At 35.5% G+C, this 8,210-nt stretch overlaps 1 long non-coding RNA gene across 1 annotated transcript; it reads right to left on the reverse strand.

Annotated features, from left to right (window-relative positions):
* Nucleotides 1-455: 455 nt before the first annotated feature.
* On the reverse strand, nt 456-1,678 carry LOC107967751 (uncharacterized). Its single transcript, XR_001708467.3, has 3 exons — nt 1,572-1,678; nt 756-844; nt 456-661 (listed from the first exon to the last, which is right to left on the reverse strand). It is a non-coding gene; the product is annotated as an uncharacterized LOC107967751 (long non-coding RNA).
* Nucleotides 1,679-8,210: the final 6,532 nt, after the last annotated feature.

Below are 8,210 nucleotides of genomic sequence, written 5' to 3' on the forward strand. Positions count from 1 at the left end.
TCTGTCGTGGATTGTATCTTTCCTCTGTCTGTCACCTCTCTACGGTAAATATTTAAGGTATCATTCTTTCTGAAGCTACATAGAAGAAGCTATAAGAAGCTGCACAAGAAAACGATCCATATATCTCTTGTACGAGAAAGTGGCCTTCAAAACAAATGCAGTGTTAATCTCCTGTGCCATTCCAATAATGATGAGATAGCTTAGTTACAACTGACACAAATCTTGTAAGTATTAATGCTAGTAGACAATTTCAAAATAAATTGAAAATCCTGAGAAGGGACCAATTCGATTTTTTTTCTCTTATCAAGAAGACACAGCTTTTATTCATTTACTGACATGTCCTAACAGGGTAAAAATAAGTACCAAAAAAATGTAGGAACCTATGAAACTCATTCTGTTGAAAACAAAATTGATAAACTCTCTTTTACCAATTGTTTAAAAACAAAAAAAATACATTTTCAAGATAACTAAATTTAATTATATTTTCAAAATATCATATTATTACCAGAGAGAATAAGAGTGTGAGTTGTAGTGTTTACCTAATATTTCATGAAAATACAACAATCTTAATTAGTGAGAACTTTTTCAAATAGATACAAATTGATCCGTTTTAGCACGTTTCTGTCAGATGTATTCAGGTGTTAACAAATGCCCATGAGATCTGTGGAGGAAGGAAAAAGGAGAAAACTTTATTTTCTGAGTGACAATCTGTAAATTGGGGAAATGAAGCTTCTGAGGAAATTGAAAACACATACTTTGTAGAAAGGAAGAATACATTGTCATTTAAGCCTTCAATGGTCTGTCTCCATGAATAGCCATGCATATTCATCAGGTTTGGGAATGTCTGTGAATATTTATTAAAAAAAGTCAAGCACATGTGCAGTGAGTTAACATATATCTAACATACATCCCATGTTCACTTTGGGACAGGGTTTTAAAATTAAAATTAGATGGACTTCAGCTTTTTATGTCATAAGGTGAGCTGTAGGGCACAAATACATTTTGTGCGTAGTCTTTGTAGGCTGGCTGGAACTGGTTCAGGGACTGTAGCTGCTTATCAGGAGGAATGTTTGTAAGGTTGATCATCTATCTGGTGGGCGTGGCTGGCAGGACCCCAAGATGGGAATCTACCACTTAGCTGGCATCAGGCTGTCCATTGGAGCCAGCTGGGCAGTGTTTTCCTGGAACAGTTTCTGCCTAACTGCAGGAAGAAAACCTTATGGCAATGAACAAATCTTCTAGTAATTAACAATATAGGAGGATGTGACCAATCGCTTTTCCCTATTATGACCACTTAATTTTCTTTCAAGGGTCTCATCTTAGCCACAAAGAATTCACCTCATCTGTCAGCCAGGGGTACAATGTGAATATAGAATGAAGAGACTCAGTATTTTAAAAATCCCACTTTTGTTTTGCTGCCTGTTTTTATTCATTTTTTGAGAACTCCTTAGAAATGAAAAATTTTAAACTATTTTAGAAAAAAATGTTGCAGTTTTCTTAATCTGTTTGTGCTCCTATGGCAAAATACCTGAGACTGGGTAAGTTATGATTAATGGAAACTTATTTCTCACAGTTTTGGAGGCTAGGAAGTCCAAGGTCAAGGCACCAGCAGGTTCACTGTCTGGGGAGGGCATCTCTCTCTCTCTCTGCTTCAAGACGGTACCTTCTTGCCGTATACTCACATGGAGGAGGTGGAAGGGCAAAAGGCACAAAAAGCTCTCTCACACTTCTTTTATGAGGTCATTAATCCCATTCATGAGGGAAGATTCCTCATGACCTAACCATCTCCCCAAAACATCCACGTCTTAACACTGTTGCACTGGGGATTAAGTTTCAATATGAATTTTGGAGGGAGCACAAACATTCAAACTATAGCCGTAGCTATCTTTAAAATTTGTTGTACCTTTTCTTGTGGGAATGAGGAATGAATTTGAGGTGATGAAGTTTGAACTTTAGCTTTCTTCTCCTAAGACATAACAGGTTTTGGGTAAAACCATTTTATTTCAGCAGTCTAGATAAAGAATAAATAAGGAGAAATGGAGCCAGAAACTACCCACACACTTCAGGTGCAGGACACCATGGGACACATTTATATCAAGATTTCAGGCCCAGAGATTTAGCACAGATAGCAAGAATATTGCTAGATGCCATTTCTTCACCTAGGCAGTTAGCAATAACTATATACAGACATGACTACAAACTGCATTCATAAATGCCACTAAATCCAAGCAAAATCTAAGTGTATCACCATCTCATTTTTCTTTGTGCCCGATCCAAATATACCCATGGCTACTTCAATGATACCTGACAGGGGAAGCATTGTGAAAGAGAAAATGTCCTCAAAAAAGTGCTTTAAATTTAATTGCAGTTAAAACATTTTTTGTGAATTATACCAAAGCATAAGACCAGAAGAATATTGCCAGAGTCTCTCTTAGGGGCTTGAAAACCAGCCTCTTCAGTTGAGGAGCCCTGAAGCTTAAGCTTTGTTGGGTTCCAAAAATACCCAGCTCCAGAGGAAGTGTATAACAACAACAACAACGACAAAATGGTGTTAACTATAACACATAAGAGACCAGGCCAGAGGGCACTTCAAAAAAATAATGTATGAGGTCCTATTCTGAGCAGCTTCAGCTTCCAATCTCAGTGAATAAAGTAGAGGAGGATTTTTCTGTATATTTTGTAAATACGATGAAGATAGAGATGTTCTGACACTGCTAAAATTCAAAGGTCCCCCACCTCCTCTGTCCCCATTTATATTTGAAAAGAAATTATTTGCAAGGGGATTATTTGCAAATACAAATAGATCTCAATATTCCTATATTAGTCTAATTAATATTAAACACATTATTTACTATCCTTCCAAACAGGCCAGTTAATACACACAGAGAATGAGAAAGAGCATGTTATTGCTGTTAAAGACCCCACAGTAGAAAAAATTATAATGGCACTAAAGAAAGTATTTAAGAATTCATTAAGATGTAATCAAGTTTTTGCAAACTCATCTGTTATTTGCAATAATATACTTACTCTAACTTGCCTATTACTGTGAAACAAATCACCTTTATGTTAGCTTTTTTTGCTGAATTTTGCTTGTTGATAACATATTGAAATCACCCAGCTGTTGCATGTATCTACTCCTTTTAGAAGAAACTTAAATCCTCTTATTTTGTTATATGCATGAATAACTGCCCTTAACTGTGAGCAGTGCTCATAACTGTGTCCTGTGCCAGTCCCATATTACAATATTTACCAGTGAACTAGACCATGGCTTATGAGTACCTCTCAAAACAAATTATAGAAGTAAACAAAAAAGAAATAACACAGTTGGGGGATGATCTTTGGGAAACCCATTATGGTCACTATCCTCTCAAAGCTTCAAGGTACAGATACTTTCAGTTGCAACCTGAGAACACTTGCATAGGTCTCAGTGTGACAGCTATTATGCCTTCTTATTATATTTAAGGTCAAGGCCAATTAATTTAGCATTTGTCTTTATACTGCTTGCATTTTTGCTTGTGTTGCATGATTTACCATTTTCTTGCCTCTGACATTGTTTTCGCAGAAAAGGACACATTAAAAAAAATAGTTTCTGGTACACTTTTTAGAATCCAGCACAATATTAAAAACAGTAGGTGATAATGATAAAAATAATAATTAGCTAAATGAATAAATGAGTGGGAAGTATAAGACAAAGTCTGTCATATTTCGTAGCCCATGAGAAAGATCACTGTTTTAGGACTTTGATTAGTAATTTTTTTTTTCTATCAGTCTTTTTTTTTTCCTCTGGCAAATAAAGTAAATATACGAATACAACTTTCAGAATTGTTTTATTTGTATAGGGTATCATTCAAGGCCTGACCTCACACTTGTAGCTCATGAGGCTTAAGATTAAAAGCTACCTGTTGGGTATTATGTTCACTGTGTGGCTGATGGGTTCAATTGAAGCCCAAACCTCAGCATCACACAATATATCCATGTAATAAACCTGCACATGCAAACACTGAATCTGAAAAAAAAAAAAAAGTATTTGGTAATAAATAAAAAAAATTCTGTCACCAGATAAAATTATTTTTTCTTTTTCTTTTTTTTTTCTCCCCAAGATGGAGTCTTGCTCTTGTTTTCCAGGCTGGAGTGCAGTGGCGTGATCTGCAACCTCCGCCTCCCGAGTTCAAGTGATTCTCCTACCTCAGCCTCCAGAGTAGCTGGGATTACAGGTGCCCACCACCACACCCGACTAATTTTTGTATTTTTAGTAGAGATCGGGTTTCACCATGTTGGCCAGGCTGGTCTTGAACCCCTGACCTTGTGATTCACCCTCCTTGGCCTCCCAAAGTGCTGGGATTACAGGTGTGAGCCACCACGCCCGGCCCAGATATAAATTTTCTAGGGTTAGCTCCATAGGGCAAATATTCTAGGTCTCTGTTCTTGTTTTCTGGGTTTGCCAATGAAAGCTTAAAAAAGAGAGTCAGTGGAATAATGTCTCATTCCAGTTGCAGGGAAAGAATGAGCTAAACTTTGATTGATTTGAAAATGTATAATTTATGTCCAGGAACAGATTTGCTTATTCTTCCCTTCATTTACTTAATTCATTTTTTCATTCAACAGAAGGCTAGTGAGGCCCTATTAAATATACACACTAGGCTAGGCTCTTGTCACCAAAGTGAATATGATACATCTCTGCTTGAAATGTTTTCTGTCTTTTGAGAAAAAAAATCATAATAAAGAGATGATTATAGCTTAAATTTTATAATATACTTTCTTTGGATTGAGCTTCTAAGGGAAAGAGTTCTGGATTTGGAAAGAGAAAAAGCTAGATTTGGAAACTGGTTGCAGTTTGTGGGATTAAGTGCTATGTAAACTTTCTGAACTCCTGTGTCCTGACTGATTAACTTTCTAGAATGGTGTGAAAATTAAATGAGGTTAAGTTTGTAAATCACTAGGCATATAGAAGATGAGTAACAATTTTAGCCTTGCTGAGCCCCTCTTTTCCACCCCTTCCTAGGTCTAGTTGGGAGAGAGGATGGAGGAAGAGGTTTAGAAAAGATAAGGAAAGGAAAGGAAAGGAAAGGAAAAAAATGTGGCTCTCCTTGGAAACACACACTATACTTATCAATATTATCTGCATTTTTTATGCAGTTAATGGCTATTTAAAGTCAAAATTTCCATGGATCTGCAGACAAAGTTTTGAGCATTCAAGAGTTCTATTGAGTATTATCATATAATTACACTGCCTACATTTACATTTGTATTTAAGATGGTATTTGCCCCAGATAAAAGCCAATTACATTGTCAAAGAAGTTATTAATGTAGCCCAGAGAATATCAATGAAAGAATCGTGTGATTATGAGACACAAGGTGGTATAGGCTCACCAACCACAAAGTACCTGTGCTGAAATTGTACCACATATAAATGTTATAATCAATGGTATCATACTAATTCTGTTTGTGTATGTCAATTTATAATATTTCATTAGCAAGAACTATGGTAGTAAATATGAAATGAATAATTCTTATTTTCCCAATTCCAGTAATTATTGAATTAAACTCAGTTTAATGTTAATTTGAGTAAGAGTTTTCAGAGTTATCAAGTGACTATTAAAATTGGCATTTGAGAGTATGTCTGATGAACTTGATTCATAAAAGGTGCTTGTCTGAGTTTTCTGTATGAGTGGACAAAAATTTGAGTTATTGATGTGTTCTTAACATACTTGTGTAAATATCTACTTTATGAATTAATACTATTGTTAAGTTAAAACTGAAAAGTATGTGACATATAAAACTAGACCTGAGGCTTCATCTTTTTACCATAAATCTCTAACTTTGGCAATTTAATTCTAGCAACACAACTTCCTCCTTTGCAGTAAATAAAATTATAACTTTATTGGTTTTATAGGAATTTTTAGTGATATTTCAGTTTATTTCTGTTTTAGAGTAGTTGAGATCTATAAACAAAAGGAATTTACAGCTGAATTTATGTCTGTATCAATTTTAAGTAACTTTACAAAAAATTAATTTAACACCAATAGTTAAGATATTTTGTTCTTTGAAAGCAGTTTGTGTATTACTTTACATTTTAGAAACATTGGCAAGAATCAATAAAAATCAATAGCTAAGAGAATATAATAACCTCCTTACTTTATAAAAATAGGAGGGAGGCATTTGCAGTGATGCGAATTTGCTAAGGCTACCTACATTACTTTACTTGAAGATCTCCAAAAGAAACAGCAAGTGTCACTTAGACTATCATGGAAGAAGAGGCAGAATTAAAAACTTTGGCTGAACCTGCAAATGTATGGAATAAGAAACACAAGGATTAACTTCTTAGCATAAGAATCCAGTACTTTTAAAGATAAACCCTAGAAGTTTGGCTTAATCAAATGTCACTTTGACAACAGCAGTGATAATCCGGTTGCCCAGATGTCTTACCAAGCTTCATCTGTAAGAGGAAAAGATAGAGAGGATCAATGAAATGAAGTGTGAAAAGGGGAACTTACCTCTTTTCTTTTTAATTTCTGAGAATCTTCAATTTCATTAATACATTCTTTTTGGAGAATAGGGGCTGTGGGAATTTAAACACTGTCAGTCAAGACGATCATTATCTGTGTCTCAGATATATGATGCCTTAGATTTTTTTAAGCTCAGACTTATCATAAAACCACTAGCAAGTGACCAAGAGATATTGACAGTAAATTAAAAACTGTCTTTACATAGTAAAAGGAAGACAATTGTTTTAAAATCATGTCCTTTAACTCACCTGTGGTGTTACAGAGATTAATGTTATGTTACAGCTGCTTTTGTATCCAAAATGAATGTTTCTATTTAGACAACTGGGGGCAGCAGCATTTTGTATGTGTGTGTGTGATTAAAACTGATTAATAGAATATGAAAGTTAGATATTACTCATATAGGGGAGCAAACTCAATTACATTTTTCAGGCTTTTACTTATAGGTAAAATGTCCATTTACATTATTAAGTTATTAAGCAATTAACCAAATGTGACAATTTGTGATATAATCAAGTGCTGATTTCTCTACTGATGTATTTCTTTTAGCTAGCCAATGGAAAACACTGTGTATTCTGCATAGCTATAGCTATTTTAATTATTTCTTAAGGTGCCTTGTAAAAGTCATTATTTGAAAGTTTAACTACTTAAATTCCTTTTTTCCTTTATTCAGTTACAGAAATATTGAATAATTTTTTTAAGTTTAAATTTTTCAAAATTTCTCTCTTTGAAGAGGGTGAATGTTTTTTGCTATGACATTTTGGGACCTTAGCTGTCTTTCAGTACCAAGCCTTCGTTTACTTCTCCAGATTCAGCTATTTGATAATTATTTATCATCTACCCGTGCCAGGGGTGGTTATAGGCTTTGGAGATATAAGAGTGCATAAGAAGATAAAGATTCCCCTGGTTATGGATTTACATTTCAGTATGGTATGACAGGAAAAATAAAAAGACAACAGAAATGGTCAATAAAATATCAGGCACTGAGTGGAGTTTTAAAGAAAATAACAGTGGTTCCTATAAGAGTGATGGGGGAAGGGCTTACTTTAGACAGGATGATCAAGTGCCATTTGAGATGAGTCTCTATGTAAGAAGGAGCCAAGCATACAAAAGTCCCCACTGAAGAGAGGACCCTTTCTCTTGCTGGCAAACAGCAGAGCTGCCGGCCAAGTTCTCTGTGTGTGCATAGATCACAAAGTGAGGCATGAGAGCAAGGGGCTAATCCATATGTGTGGTCAGTTCCTCTCCCAACTCACTGATCCAGCAATTAAATACCTCCCTGGGGAGGATTTAAAAATGGAACAAAACCCTAAGATTATTTAGCAAAAAATCCTTTATGGAACCAGAGAAGTCAGACAGAAATGTTCTCCGCCCCTCAAACAATTAGTGTGGATTTTATTGTGAGGGCAATGGAAAGTAATCACAAAAATGTAGCCAAGAGAGTAACATAATTTGCATTTTGAAGGATCATTTGGGCTGCCATCGAAGAAGGATGAAAAGTGGTAGCAGGAAGACTAGGTAGGATGCTGTTAGAATGAGCCAGATGAAAGATGTGGTGGTCAGGCCAGGGTGGTCATGATGGGGATAGTGAGAAGTGGCTGAATGCTATTATGATCCCAAAAGTGTCTGAGTCAGGTCTCAGTCAATTCGGAAACTTTATTTTGTCAAAGTTAAGGATGAGCTTGTGGCACAGCCTTAGGAAGTTCT

This window comes from Pan troglodytes, chromosome 10, assembly GCF_028858775.2.
Source record: "Pan troglodytes isolate AG18354 chromosome 10, NHGRI_mPanTro3-v2.0_pri, whole genome shotgun sequence".
Classification (NCBI taxonomy): Eukaryota; Metazoa; Chordata; class Mammalia; order Primates; family Hominidae; genus Pan; species Pan troglodytes.